The sequence below is a fragment of the Ascaphus truei genome, chromosome 8, assembly GCF_040206685.1.
Source record: "Ascaphus truei isolate aAscTru1 chromosome 8, aAscTru1.hap1, whole genome shotgun sequence".
In the NCBI taxonomy this organism is placed as follows: domain Eukaryota; kingdom Metazoa; phylum Chordata; class Amphibia; order Anura; family Ascaphidae; genus Ascaphus; species Ascaphus truei.
In genome coordinates this window covers 18,526,897-18,543,135 of record NC_134490.1, presented here as the reverse complement: position 1 = coordinate 18,543,135, position 16,239 = coordinate 18,526,897, and the positions used below count along the sequence as shown (strand labels likewise).

At 47.5% G+C, this 16,239-nt stretch overlaps 1 long non-coding RNA gene across 1 annotated transcript in view; it reads right to left on the bottom strand.

Annotated features, from left to right (window-relative positions):
- Positions 1-452: 452 nt before the first annotated feature.
- Positions 453-16,239, bottom strand: part of LOC142501177 (uncharacterized) — a 104,324-nt gene continuing 88,537 nt past the window's right edge. Inside the window, exon 4 of the long non-coding RNA XR_012803438.1 lies at positions 453-992. This is a non-coding gene — a long non-coding RNA (uncharacterized LOC142501177). The remainder of the gene's footprint in view (positions 993-16,239) is intronic.

Below are 16,239 nucleotides of genomic sequence, written 5' to 3'. Positions count from 1 at the left end.
CCCAGTGGACCGATACTTGCCAGTTCTTCATGTCGGAAGGAACTCTTCCTTGTGGCCAAGTTTCAGCCCTCTGCGACCCCCAGAACCGGAGATACACCAATGCAGTTTAAAACACTTTTTAAATACAGGATTCTTCCCTTTAAAAATGGATCTCTGCTTTTCACTCTTTCCCCATTGAAATCAATGGGCTCCGCCGCCATAGACGTTCAATGCAGCGACTCCGCCGTTGAAGTCAATGGGTTCCGCCGCCATAGACTTTCAATGGGGAAACTCCGCCATTGAAGTCTATGGAAAAACCAAAATTCTTTACATTTGCCCATATTCCGTCTGGTTGTTCGGAGAGGGCTGGGAATGGCCATGCATTCATGCCGGAACCTTGGCTACATGCCACCCAAATCCCAGCCCTCTGGTCCTCCCAGAACCGGAGATATGGACTCACACTTTTTACTGTTTCGGACTTAGCAGTTTCCACGCCACGCGGCTTTTCCCCATTGGAATCAATGGCTGGCGCCACCATAGACAATGCATGGGCGAGCGCCGCCATTGGATTCAATGGGACCTCCGCTCCACCATTAAAGTCAATTGCGCGACCCTCTTCCTCCGCTTGACCCTTTACGGGGGTCCTGGATTCTCGGACCCGGTGGTGGTCGAGTGTGGGGAGGCCTAGGAGCTAGGGGCAAGAATAATTTTATTCCCAGGTGCCCTAGAACCTAAGGTTCCCACGCCACTTGTCGTTGACCTTGAACTAACAGTGATCAAAGCTCTCTTTTAGAAAATGTTTCCGCTCTTGCGGTCTGCGGTTTGGATGGCTGCCAACCTGTTCCTGGAGGTCGGCGTCGAGGAATCCCCATTGACTTACAATGGGAAACCGCCGCTCCTCCTCTCGGATGCCACCTGCTGGTCGTCGCTGGAAACAGGTCCAAAACCGCCAAATCTGCCATTGGAATGCATGGAGCTGCAATGGCGACCTATGGAAGGCTGCAAAATGGAGCCTGAAAAGGTGAGAAAAGGGAACAAAGGGCTATAATCACTGAATTAATATTAACCCCTTCCCTCCCGCATCAACCCCAGTGTATGTGTTGGTGCAAACACTGGGATGAGACAATACATTTTTACAGGGGAATAAAAAGTTGGATTCTGAAGCATGGTAAAAACACATTACTGGACCACAGTTCAGTTAACCCCTTGCTTCCCAAGTGAGAGTAGGGGGTGGCCAAATGGGGTATAACCCCTTTAATACCGGGCCAAACACCGTCTCCCTTGACAATGTTCCCCCCACCTTTATCCACACCCTCCCCCAGCGTTCTCAAGCACTTCACCTAGCCCAAAACAGATAACAGCCAAAGGCATCATTATGTGCTGGCCAGGCTGAGTAAAATACCAGCCCACCGCACAATGAAGTCTTACAATACAATACATACAGCAAAATCAATATGGGAAATAAACTGCCTACATGGGAGAAACACAATATTCACTTGGTCAGCCATTTTGACAACATAAGATTGACAATATGAGTCTATAACATAGGCCGCCATCTTGACGAGTAGGGGCAACCAATCTTAATCTGTAATATGCTTGCCAGGCTGCCCCTACCATCACAAAGTGAAAGGACGAACAATGGCTGTAAGCAGACAAGGACATTTTATTGAACGTGCATCGGTTGATACCTCCCAAACTCCTACTCTTGCTCTAGCTAACTTCTCCCCAAATAACTTTGTGAGACAAGCATGGAGAAATCAAGCAAAGGGGTATATTTTTCAAGGCAATTTTGGAGGAAATGTGGATCAATGCGTCGTTTTCAATTAAAATATCAATGTCATTTATACACATCTTTGCTCTTTGTGCTCCAGCTTGCAATTTGGAGAGTGTCGATAAGGGGAGCTACAAAGTAAGATAGAATGGCCTAAAAAGGTCAAGTTGTGTGCCTTGCACTTCACCAATGGAGATATGGGGAACCAATAAATTGTGAATGTGTGGTGACGGAACAAAAAACTGCAATAAGAGTGCGGAGGTGGTGCTGGCAGGGATGGGGTTAATGATAAGCAAAGAAAAGAAAGAAAGCTCCCTAATAGCCGCACAAGAGAACACCTATACCTATATTAAAAATTACTATTTATTAATAAATGATTCAAATATATTTATTGCAGCAAAAAACTAACGTGAACCAAAGTGATTAAGATATATTAAAAACGGAGGAGGTAACTGTATGCCTAGTTCAAACTAACAGTGTATGCTAGGAATAACTATTTTAGAATGTCCCACTGCTGTATGATTATACTAACAGTGGTAGTTATACCAATACAGTTCTATATAGTTTGAGGACTACACCTAAATGGAGAGTATAGCTTAATATAGTGTGTGTGCTCAGAATAATATAGTATATTTGTTGAGCTAGCTAATGCTAGTATACGGATATATACACACACATATGTACCAGACCAACAGGTTCAAAGGTAAATGAACCTAGAGGTCTGTTATGTTTAGCAAAACAGCTATTTCAAGATCACAAAGTATGTGTCTTGTACTCGGAACCATGACAAATAGGAGAGTAGTCAGAGTGTTGTGCTTCCTTTAGAAGGCTCCGAAACACTCTAACTGAGAAAAGGCAACAGACCTCTCCGATATAGCCAGCGCACTAGGTGGTGACGCTTAGCCTTTTTTTTTTTTTGTAGCCCGGGTGGTGAAAAAGTGATTCCACCTCAAAAACCGTGCTCATGGTCCAGTGAGACCAGGTGCTCAAAACTTGTGACAAAGTCCGCTCCGGAGAGTAGGCCAGTCCGTGCCATAAGCAGTCCTCTCCAGCCGAAGCCTTGGAGTCCTGCTGTTACATCGACGTCGTCATCCGAGGAATCCGACGTCCATCCTGTTCCCTCCTAGTGCAGCTGACGCCGCAGGAGGGTCCAAGTCTTTAGGGTGTTCGGCTGACGCCTACTAACCCACCGCAATCTTCCTCCGAAGGGATGGCGACTACTAGCCAGCACTCAGTCTTTGCTCTCCGGAGAGAGGGGTGACGATAACCCAACACGTAACAAAACCAATCCATGGTGCGAGTGCTCCAGTGCTCTGTGTGATGCAGTGCAGGAGGTGCTCAGACGTACAAACACAAAAAGGGTGTGCACGAGTGCACGCCCGGCCCCGTGCAAGGCCAGGCGGTGACAAAAATAATGGCTTGTCCCCTCAGCGGAAGGCAATAAGGGGGGCCAAGTGCGGGAAAAATAGGGGACGGTGCAAAATCATCTGTGCAGATCAAGTGCTCTTAAGTGGAGGCCGCCGCCCAAACAGCCATCCACAGTGCAGCAAGTGATGCTCCCCAGGGGTTCCAAGCCTGGGGTGCAAGATTAAAAATGCCCGGGCTACTTTGCATCCGCCCTCTCAGCCCATGACCAGACCAGGTGATGCAACTAGGGCCATCCTTCACAGGACAGACCCTACACTTGATCTTAGCCAAAAGGCCGAGAAGCGACGCTTAGCCTGCCCAACATATGTTTCACCGTTGTGGCTTCATCAGGGGCAATTACAGAGTGATTCTCTCAGATCTTTATACACTTAATTCTTACCCCATTGGTTGATTAATGTCACACTGTGATAGGGCTTCTGCATACAAATCCCTCCCACACTTCAAATTGGGTTACATAATGGTAGGGGTCCCTAATTGGCTGTGACTCATCACATGGCTAATGATACATCCCATTGGTGGGTGGTGGTCATGTGATCTTGGCCCCAGATTATCCTGCCCCTTTATTTGATTATGGGGGAGGAGAGTAGGGAAGGGGAGGTGCATGAAGTCCCATATGTTTTATGGCCGGGAGTAGTTAAACGTCACACATACTTGAATGAAATGTATCCAAAATGGTGTTTCGGCATCATTCTACCCACCCATACTGTTGTGCAAACAGATCTGCCAGATGTGAGGAGGAATTTATGTTTGTAGCTGACAAACTGTCCCCGATGAAAGAACGCTTCTTACATTTGTCACAAAGAGCTAAAGTGGGGTGTCTTAGCATTGATACAGAAACCCCAAAGCACCTTGCTAAGTTGATGCATTGTCTTGCTCTTGAAGATATAAATTGGTCTCTGACATTTGGACTGGGTCAAAATATCAAATAAGAAGTGTACAGGCTGTATAACATACACCCAACACATTGGATATCTATCCTATAGCTTCATTGTTCATCAGGAAAGCCCTAAGGGTGTGTAGTGTAATCAAAAGTACTTATCAAGGCAAGCCCAGGTATTAGGCAGGTTTAATCATTTACATTTGAATAGAAGATGTAAAAGTCTGAAATGGATGGACCTGGTTGAATGATCTGCAGCCAAACCTATTGATTGCTGGTGCATTTTTACCTCCAATGAGATAAACAATTTCCAATTAATTATGTTATACTGCAAGTTAAGGTCTCACTGTCTGATATTAGGACAGGAATAGCTAAAAACTAGTAAGATCTGGAAATGCTGTTGGCTAATTTAGTCCACATTGGTCTGTGGTGAAGGCTCAACCAAACTATGTGCAGAGAGCAAAAATAGGCAAATATCATAGATCTCACATATACCCAAGTCTTACATTTTGTTCAATTTAGTGATGGTAACCCGTGTGTTTTTAACACATATACCTTTAACCTGTATAGCAGGCTACTCCCCCTTACCTCCTCAGTAGTATTGGTCCCGTAGCCCAGGAGGATTCGGGGGAGTTGCGTTGGCCATCTTGTAGTTGGCGCAGCCACATAGAATGGGACTGTGTGTAGCGCGGCAGCCATCTCGTGGTTGGCGCCACCGGAAGAGGATGTCCTGGCTGTTCAGGATTTCCTCTGCGTACTGGAGACAGCGTGTTCAGTTCTGACGGTGCCTTCAGAGGGAAAGGTAGGGTCCAGGGAGGTAGTCAAGCTTCCTGGACTAGGCCAGAACTATTCCCCATAGGCCCCGGGCAGCCCCTACACTTCAGCAGAGTTTGTAGGGCAGGCCCACAGCATAGGGATTTCCCAGTAGTGAGAACCACCGGAGAAGAAGGAACAGCACTGGGAAAGGAGTTCCTAAGGCGAGAGGCATCACCGTGTGGTTGCCAGGGGTGAGAGGCTACTGTCAGAGACCCCGCAGTGAGGGATCCTACCGTTGACTTTCTTCTGGAAGCATCCCCTAGTTACAGGCCTATAACCAGAAAGGTAGAAGTGCGCCATCACAACAAGGGGGAGGGTAGCGCTGCCTTCATACATACACTTGGGAAAGGGTTGCTTTGCAGGACACCATCAATACTTTTGGGGTCAGCTACCCCAAGGGTTATTACCATTGTTCATGTAAGGTTCTTATTGTGTCTGTATTATTGTTATTACTGTGTCTACGGTAGGACCACAGTAAAAGAGTTATTTCACCTGCTGTTGAGCTTGGAGATTAAAGAAGAATATAGGATATGGGCCATATAATTCCAATTGTCCCATGCCGTCAGGTTTAAAAATGGACTTTCTAACTATTGCCCAGTCTGGTCATTGTTTGACATGTATTCAAGCAGTTGTGTGAGTGTCCTGCACTGTATGTTATCCTGCTGCGGAATGTGGATAGGTGACATCAAGCTGGATAAGCTGGAAGATCAAGTTTCCTCTGTTACCTCTGCTTCTTCCTTGTAAATATGTGTCTTTCGGGCAGACGTTCCAGTATCCGCGTCTATCGTGTGCTTTCTTTATTATTATTATTCATACGCAAATAGTAACTTAGGACAGATGGGGCCCGTCCCTCCTACCTTACGATGGTAAACTCTTTGCAACTACATATGTGCAGTAAGCAATTTGTTTTATTATCAGTAAATATCATTGTTGTACTTGATGCTATTTTGATGCTGAAAGTGGATGCATTTATTTAGTATATCGCGTTACTAGGTCATAGCACCCATCTGGACCCATAAGGGCATCTAGGGAAAAAGACACTTGATGCTTATAGTGCATCAAGCTCTGTGTCTCTTCCCTTCGTTAATCTCAACACAATCTACCAGGTCTCAGGTGACACTGACCTCTGTCTGACAGATCTGTGTCAAATACAACACCCTGGATCAAAAAGTTCTTCATGTTTGATTCTGACACCAGCAGAAAGAATAGTACAAGTCTAAGGTCGCGTTCACACAGGGGGCTTCGCGACGCAGCGTGCTCGCGCCTCTGTCTGCTGGGCGAGGTGTGATCATCCCCAGCAGACGGAATGATCCGACACAAGGCTGGGCTAAAAGCTGAAAGGACTGAAGAACTGCTGTAGGGGAAATAACTGAAACCTAAAACCTACTCTTCTAACTCAACATCGGATATACACAGAGGGTCCTTTTCCCCTTTAGGAATGCAAAGTGCAAGCTGTATATTATGTGTCCCCTTCAGCAGTTTGCAAAAAATTCAAACACGACTAATTTTAATTAGGGATATACTTAACCACATTGTGATCCACATGGACGTGAAGCAGAAGGCCTTTCCAGCAGTGAAAGAAATGACCATTATTAGATTCAGATCACAACAACGGACGGAGGGAATGACGTTATTAAAATGAATGTAGAAAATAAATAATTACTCACTTTGGGCTGTTTTGATCTCCTAAAAAGCTAATTATTTGGGGTATTCAAGTAAAATAATGAAATGGAGTCTGGCGTCTCAATGTGGCTGCTAAAATTGACGCAGCGCTGCTGCACCAGAGATCACAGATTCACAGGTCCCCTGCGACTGCAGCAGCGTCGACGCCGTACTTTGCAGCCAATGGTAGTTTCAATACTGAACGCTAACATTGGCCGCCAGGAATCTGTGACGAACGCACGCACGTAAGCGTGTGAGCGCGGCCTTAGTGTGTTTTGGGAGTTGGATACATAGGGTCAAAGAAGATTGTAGTCCAGATTTGACAATTGGTGTTTAGCCATAATTAGGGTTGCCAGGTGTCCAGTATGGAATCGGACTGTCCTGTATTTGGACACTCTGTCCAGTAAAAAATTGGAGGTAATAATGGACATGTATGGGTTCGTTATTGGCTCTCTGGACATAGTGACTTGACCGGCTTGGGGGGCTGCGGGATTTCCCCGAGTTGGGAGAGAGCAGGGCTGTTGGTAGGGAGCTGGGCAACTTCCTCCATCCGGATTGGTTGCTTCTGGGTAATGCAGCCAATCAGGAGGAGGTGTCAGGAGCCTGGGGGTGGGGCCAAGGAAAGGAGGAAACGCATGCCTACTGGTGAAATCTCCGCCCGCGCCGCGCGCCACCTACGCATGCACGTTGCACGGCGACAAATACTAAGAGGATCATCAGCTGCCTCTCACCTAAACCCAGTCCTCTCTCCTATCGCTAACAGCTATCCAGTGATGTCACTACGTCTGCCTGTTCCTGATTGGTGCTTTTCCCTTTATTTACCTTCCTGCTTCCTGAACACTTTGCTGAGCATAAACTAAGGTTTATGTGCTGTGCTCGCTGCTTGTGTCCTGTCTGTTCCTAGTGCCTTGCCTGACATGTGATTTGACCCCTGCTTGTACCCGGACCCGTCTCTTCTCTACCCCTGGACTTCGGCTCGTCTTTGGATTCCCGCTCTCTCCTCTCCCTGACCACGGCTTACGGATATCGACCATTTTTGTCTCTCCAACCCCGGACCACAGCAAGCACCACCAACATACCCGAACTCTCCTACCCTGACCCGGCTATACGACTCTGACAACGCACTCCAGACCTGGCTCCGTGGTTGTAGTGCGGCGGTTATTTACATCCCCACCTCAGCCCCGCGGTCTAAGTCCTGTTTGTGGTGAGCGCACGTGACAGTGTGTCAGTCTCGAGCGCGTCGCACATTTCACCAATGCGTACAGTATTTTTGGAGAAGTCATCTAGCAACCCTAGCTACAAGGCACCTTCTAGTTTATTGAAATGAATGCAACGTGACTTACGTCTTACCACTGAGTATTAAATATGACTTCAATCAATATGATTTGTAAACTGCAGCAACATTAAAGCAGCAAACTCCCCTCGCCAGTCTTTTCTCCCTTACATCTATATGACCTGTGGTGGAAGGGGATCTCCGTAGTCCCGTTCCCCTGACCTCCGGAGACCCCACGTTTCATTGGCTAATGCACTTTTTAAAAACTCCTGAATAAGAATATCTTTCCATAGAAATACTAGTGCTGCTAGAGTTAGCCTTGATCTAGCGGCCAATAGAAAGCTTCTAGAGATTTGGGTGCTCTAACAGTCCAGAGAGATTAAATAATGTTCAGCAATGTTTAGGGAAACACATATAGCTCATTTGTGGAGAGGGAGAACTACTGGGTGAGTTTAGTATATCACTAGAAGCATCAAAATCCTGAAGGCAACAACATAAATGTAAAATTACACTTGGCTGTACCTCATTGGAAATAGCTACATATTCGGAGCTAAAGACTCACCCCAGTTTGTAGCAATAGCGATGATCCATAATAATAGTAACAGAAGATCTTGCCCCACTCCTAGAGCCTGTAGTGATCCAGATGGCGTGTCCAGCCGCTTGTAGAGTAGAAATAATCCAAAAAAGATGCAAATGAATGCACAAAGCAACGCACTGCCCAGGGACACAGGTGTATAGAAGTAAAAAAGTTATATTTATTGTCAGTCAGACATGACAAACAAGGAGGTAAACACCCTCCAACGCGTTTCACACAACAAGCTGTCCAACCTGCCGTTCCCCCCCCCCCTTTAATATGTGCATCAATACCCACACAATAAGTAATTAGATAAGTTGCCGATGGATCCGTTCTCCTGTGATCGATCGGCAAAGATTTGACTCGGGGGTTCACAAAATTTCGGTCAGTGCAGCAGAAGAGGACCAAAGATGCAAAGTTCTGTGGGGAAGATCATGTGACAAGGCACTTTGTAAATGGTTGCTATAGAAACAAAATGTGCTTGTTAAATTATAATACATAAAAAAATTAATTCAGATTTTTTTTTTAAATGCTACAAGTATTTTCTCATAGTACAGAACTGATTTTTTTTTTTTTTTAAAACACACATAGGATATTGCTAAGTCTGCAGCTTTAAAGCAGAAATCTCCCCCAAAGTGAAATACTGTGCACTAACAGTCTGGATATATTCTCTTAAAAGAGCCGAGACTGCGTTGTAATTCTATATCTGCGCTACAGCACCCAGAAGCCACTGAGGTTGGGTATCCCATGCTGGTCTTCTTATTCTTATCCTAATTATGCTGCAGGATTTGATCTGAGCATGGTATCCAGCCGCCCAGCCTCGAATTACCCACTACTATTTGCTCAAACTCCTTCCTATTAAAGTGTGGTACCACCATGTACATCCCACTTCAGACCCTACAAGTTGTTGAGGAGTCAGTATTTACACTTGTTTAATACATATGTAGCTCAGGTCCCCCTCTGGGCTTTCCCGGTGGCCCCTTACCTTCCGATCTGCTGCGGAAAGGTGCCGGTAGCCGTGGGAGGAGTTGCGGAGCTGGGGAGGCGATCGCGTCGCCGGTGGCCCCTTTTGCAGGGCGTCGTCGTGTTAAAATGGGCCACGCATGCGCTGAAGGATGCTGACGGCTCGGTGGCCATTACAGGAGTTGCGCATGCGCAGGAGGATGAGCGGAGGCCAATATATGCGCACTGCATGCACAGTAGATACAAGCAAGGCTCTGCAAAGGACTACAGCACCCAGAAGCCACTGAGGTTGGGTATCCCATGCTGCGCACCAGCCAATAGGGCTGCTAGGATTCCCTACTCCAAGACAGGTTACATTTGGCGCACTGAGGACCACGGCAGTTGAAGGCTGGACACCGGAGGGGTAGGGTGTGAGTTTGCTGGTGCCTGTGGCATCTGCACTAGGCCAGAGACCCCTGATAGGCCCCAGCTAGGCCCAACTCCCCTCAGTTTTTGGCTGCTACAGGGACAGGCCCATAGATAGGCATACTGCCCCTGTAGCTTGTAGTGAGGGACGCAGCCAGGACACACTGCATCCTGGCCCTTGGTGGTCTTGGACCAGACCCCCCCATGGAAGAGACTATCCTTGAGGTGGACACCCCACGCGTGGACCACCCCACGCGGAGGCGGAAATACCGGAGTTGTATATCATCGTTGGGTCTGTGTACCCCACCGCAGGACACGGTGCACCCTGGTGTGGACGCACCCGGCATGTACCCCAAGCACAAGTGCACCAACACACACTATAGTGGCAGCGCTGACCACATATAAGGGTGAGGGGTTATCTCCTTGTGGACACCAGGGTGGTTGGGTGCCCGAAGGCCCCATCAGGTACTGTGGACAGGCGTGTGGGACACTTGGCGAGTGGTTACGGCCGTACGAGGCCTGGCGGGTAGGCTATAACCAGTAGCCATACTCTCGTTCTGTAGTAAAGCTGTTATTTTATGTTTTATCCAGTGTGTGTGGTTTTTGTATAAGTGTATGTATATAGGTCCTGTAACGGGTAATTCCACACAGTAGAATCCATTACAGGTGGAGGCACTGAAGAACACCGTACCAGCATACACCCCAGGCTCCCTGCAGCGGAGGCTCAGACCTCTGTGTGCCACAGGTATTGCACCACACACACTGTAGCCACACATCCTCCAAGGGGGTGGGGGAAAGTGTGTTACACATAGCATGTTATTTATCCTCAAAGATCAGCTGGAGCTGCTAATACCTTCTGCTGTAACACTCAGCCTGTGCCAAGGGGTGAAAGCAGCATGCTCTGCAAAACAAATCCAGGCCCCTCACTCATCTGTTTCCACCAGATTCTCTGGTACTTACACCCCCAGAGAGAATGTATCTGCAGATGATTCACATCTGCTGTTAAAACAGCATTGCATGTTTCAACAGAGATTGAGTTAAAAGCAGGAGACGATAGAGAACAACATAATATATTTAAATATATACGTGTGTGTATGTGTGTGTGTACATACATACACACTTAGATAATTATTTACAATATTTCAACTCTGCAAACCTTGCCACGCGGATCTCCCGTTTTAGTCGGGAACCGCTCTTTCACTTGCCATATTGTTCCGTTAAAATGGAGGTTCTGGTCTCCCGATCCTCGAGAGCCCACCCTGGGACACTACACATACGTGGACAGTTCTATAGTATTGTTGCAGCTCCTCAACGGTGGTCCAGGCTTCTTGACGGTTAGGAGCCCCTCCTCGGACACTACCCCACACATTCTGTACTTGGTTCAGGAATAGCGTTACACGGTGCGGACACCAGTTCCCTGGGCGTGCCCCTGGGAACTACCCCCGCACCACTTCATAGTAATAGAATGCAGGGCTACCTGTTTGGTTCACAGGAAGGCCACGAGCATTCGCAAGTGTTGCTTGGGGATTAACAGGACAGGATTTCTGGGTGGTTCTTTCTCACTGGTACAGCGCCTCCATTCCCACAGGGCCTATAGGAATAGGTGCAGTCCCCTGTGGAAAACATTCACTCCCTCCCTGAAGAAACTGCAGCCTCAGGCAGGAGTATATAACAGCAACTTAGTGTTTATTTCTTCACAGCAGTATACAGCAACACATCACAGCATACTCTTTCTCAGCAAGAGATACTCACTTCCACTGGACCCTACATAACTGTAACGCAGTGCTCACTACAAACAAGGCATGACCGCGAGGCCGCGGTTGGGGTAGATATAAACGCCACCCACAGACGCGAGGGCGCGTCTTGAGAGTAGAATGGTTGAGGTAGCCGGGTCGGGATTGGAGAGGTAAGGATAGTCGTAATACTTGCCGAGGTCGGGGTTGGAGAGTAGCGGATCGTTGGAGGTACTATAAGCCGTGGTCTGGATTGGAGAGTAGAGAATGGCAGGAGACGCCGCACCACTCGGCTGCCGCCGGTAAGACTCGCGAGTGGCTGAAAATGCACTTGCCCCAGGCGAGTGGGCGAATGCATTTGTTGAGCCGTGTGTGATTATATATATATATATAGAGTAACCAGGGAAATCCAGGTAACAAAGAGACAGCACACCGCAATAATTAAGTAAATAAAGTGTATTAACAACACAGGCTGCCCTGTGTTGTTAATACACTTTATTTACTTCATTATTGCGGTGTGCTGTCTCTTTGTTACCTGGATATGTTTCTATATGGGACGAGCATCTGCCTTCATTTGAGAAACCGTGAGTGCAAACTATTTTTTCATTGACTATATATATACATATATATATATATATATATATATATATATATATATACATACATACATATATATATATATATATATATATATATATATATATATATATATATATATATATATATATATATATATATATATAGCAACTGTAAATATTCCTGTATATTCATTTGCATGTCTTAGACAAGTCTGCAACCCTGTCTTTCACCATTATCACCCAGCACACAGTACTTCCACTGCAGCAAGGGATTCTGGGAAATGACATGCAAATGAGCACACAGTGCCACTTTTTATCTCATGCTCACATTACATGAGCAACCCTTAGCCAATGCATGCTGCTTTAAACACAGCTTTTAAGCAAGGGCTTGGGAGATGCAAAGTCAGTAAACCCACTCACAGACATATTTCAGCCTTGATGGGTATCATCAGTGTGAGGTTAGCTGCTGACATTTGCTCAGATGAGATTAAAGAGTAGGTAATCACCACATTTATTAAGGTTATGGTGGGTAAAAAAAAGTGACTAAAACCCTCCACAGTAAAGCATAAAGCAACTGTAAATATTCCTGTATATTCATTTGCATGTCTTAGACAGGTCTGCAACCCTGTTTTTCACCATTATCACCCAGCGCATAGCACTTCCACTGCAGCAAGGGATTCTGGGAAATGACATGTAAATGAGCACACAGTGCCACCTTTTATCTCATGCTCACATGACATGAGCAACCCTTAGCCAATGCATGCTGCTTTAAACACAGCTTTTAAGCAAGGACTTGGGAGACGCAAAGTCAGTAAACCCACTCACAGACATGTTTCAACCTTGATGGGTATCATCAGTATGAGGTTGGCTGCTGACATTTGCTCAGATGAGATTAAAGAGTAGGTAATCCCCACATTTATTAAGGTTATGGTGGGTAAAAAAAGGTGACTAAAACCCTCCACAGTAAAGCATAAAGCAACTGTAAATATTCCTGTATATTCATTTGCATGTCTTAGACAGGTCTGCAACCCTGTCTTTCACCATTATCACCCAGCACACAGCACTTCCACTGCAGCAAGGGATTCTGGGAAATGACATGCAAATGAGCACACATGGAGGAGCTCTTTAGTGCAATGCACTCCAAACTACACATATCCTTACAAGCGGATATCAAAGAGGCCGTCAGGGATATCAGGCAAGATATTGTGAGCCTGACGACGAGAGCAACGGAGACGGAAAATAAAATGGAAGATTCCCTCACCAGGCAGACGGCAGCAGAGGAAGAAATCATACGGTTAGGAGAGGAGATACTAACCCTCAAAGAAGGTCTAAAAGACCAAGAAAACAGAGACAAACGGCAGAACTTGCGCGTTCGTAATGTCCCTGAAACAATATCACCAGAGAATATCAGACCTTACCTAATCGAACTATTCACTATGATTTGCGGAGATTTAGCTGAAAAGGACCTCGAGATTGACAGAGCCCACCGAGCCCTGGGGCCGAAATCGGATGATCCGAAACGCAGACGCGATATCATCGTGAGGATGCATAGCTTCTCTGCTAAAGAACGGATCATAGCAGCCTGCAGAGAGAGGGAATCTATAGTCTTCCATGAAGAAACCCTGCTGATGTTCAACGATCTTTCGCAGCTAACCATCATCTGCCGCAAGGAACTGAAGCCCCTTACAACTCTAATGCGGGAGAAAGCGATAAAATACCGCTGGGGCTTCCCTTTTAAATTGATTGCCAGCAAGGGGGGAAGATTCCTGACTATACGCCACCCAGAGGATATGGACCCGTTTGCCCGTGCGTTGGGCCTGACTCCCCCTCCATCATGGTCGACCGAACTGCCGAACCACGGCCCCAGTGAGAACAGAGGAGGCCCAGAACGGTCGTCTGCGAGAGTAGCCGCCCATCAGCAGAATCAAAACAGATAGCCATCTGCTGTCCCCGATGAAACTAACTAGATGCCTAACTAGATGCTCTGGTTCCTGCCGATCCGCGGACCCCAGAGATGCAGCCCACGCGCTTCTTCGCAGCGGCGGATGTCCGAACAGTCGCGCGTTCTTTGTTCCTGCAACCAACTGCACCAGCACGCATGTTGAAAGAAGCGGGAGCCCCTTTGGGCCCCTGCCATTGGGTTTTCCTTTTGGGTGGGTGGAGGGCCCGCTTGAGCGAAGACTTCACCTGGTAGCCGGATCTGCATACGAGGACCGTCTCACCAACCCGGAGAGAGAGCCGAACCAGATCGTCAGTCTCAGGAGCAGACGCATCGCAGGGTTTGTTGGGTGGGGGGGAGGGGGCGGGAGACAGGGGACTATCACTGCTTTATGCCTCGCCGTTGGCGATCCATGGACTCCCCACCCCCGCGCTCGGCCCAAGGCCCATTAAAGGTGAACCTGAGTAGGGGCCCTGGACACCCAGGCAATCCTGAGGCGAAAGCCCCAAGCTTGGATCCAGGGCTCATGTTTAAAATCTGGACCAGATTTTGCCAATGTTTACATTCAGGACTATGGTTGCCACAATGTTGAAGTTGTACACACTATCTGTAGATGCATGCACATGTACAGGGAACACATGATGTATAAACTCGGTCCCCCTGCTCCCTGCCCCCCTCATCTCCCCACCACCCTCTCCTGCTCCCCCCCAGCTCCCTCCCATGGCCCCGGTCCCCCCCCCCCTCTCTTGTTCCCCCCCCCCTCCATTGTCCCCCCCCCCCCTTGTTCCCCCCTCTCAGAGATTAGAACCACAGAATGCCACCATGGGTCTACTAACTACTGTACCCTGCTATGGGCATGAAAACGCAGCAGTAATTTAAAGATGCAGGTTGCTGTTCACTTACACTTACCTCGTATGTATCCATAAAACATGACGATATACTGTGGAAACCAATTGTTAACACTGCATCCATAAATGTTTTTGCACCATCTTAACCTGATATATTGAAAGGTACTATCAAGAACTGTTTTAAATGGCTGAAAATGTATGTGAATCCTGCTCCCTAGGCCTTCTACCCATGGATGAGCCTCCCTAAGCCTCCCCTCCACCCCCCCCCCCACCCCTCCTCCCCCCCTGATTGAAATGCCTATAGGAGAAACGGGTCATTGCCTAAAAATGTATCCGAACCCTGCTCCCCTCTATCTATCTCTCACTCAAGGAAGGGATTCCTTAAACCTCTCCCTCCACCCCCCCCTTTCTCCCTCTCCCCCCCACTCTACTCCCTTTTTGCCACCCCGGCCCCTCCAACCCCCCTCCCCCCACCCCCCAGCTAAATAAGAAAGCAATCTAACTATCAGAATCTGAGTTCAGAGAAACCAGAGGTCTTGGCACCTTGAACCCTCATGTTCGGATGACAGCAGCTGCGCTGAGGCGCATGGGTCCTGAGGTTACCAAGCTCAGTAATTTAAAGCAGAGATACAAAGCTCTCCAAATCGCCCAGTCGGTCTCACAGGAATTCCCCGAAATCCTAAACACAAGTTCTACAGTTTACAACCCCAGAAGGGTGCAAAGTTATGTAATGTATAGTTAGGGGCCCATGTTTCCCCCGTTCCCAAAGGTCGTCGGCACAGGACTCACCCCCCGAGGGCCTTCAGCCCAATAGCCGGTTAATAGTTACACCGGTTGTAACTCTTCAGGCCATATCAAGGCCTAGTTTATTCTCTCTATCACCTGCTGGTACTGTCCCAGCAGGCCCCTCCTCCCCCCTCCTTCCCCTCTCCTGCACCTACCCCCCTGGCCCTGGTCGGTTAAGTAAGACTCACCTCCACGAGCGTCTTGACAGTGCTAATACCCTTCCTAAGAACAGACAAACGCATTAAAAGCAAACCCCATGGCTAACCAATCCGCTATCAAACTGGTCTCTCTGAACGTAAAAGGTTTACAAAATAATCGGAAGAGGAGGCTAGCTCTTCAAGAACTGAATAGCTTAAGGGGAGATATTGTATTCCTCCAGGAAACGCACTTCACGTCCCAGGATCCACCCAAAACTTTTCAAAATGCGTTCCCAATGAGTTATTACTCGTCATTTAGCAGTAAAAAAAGAGGAGTAGCAATTTTAATTCGCCAAGGCGCTCCATTCAATCTAACAAAAATAACAACGGACCCAGAGGGTAGATTTCTGGTGGTGTATGGATCTCTGGCTGGCTCACCGGTCGCTCTGATCAACCTTTATGCACCAAAT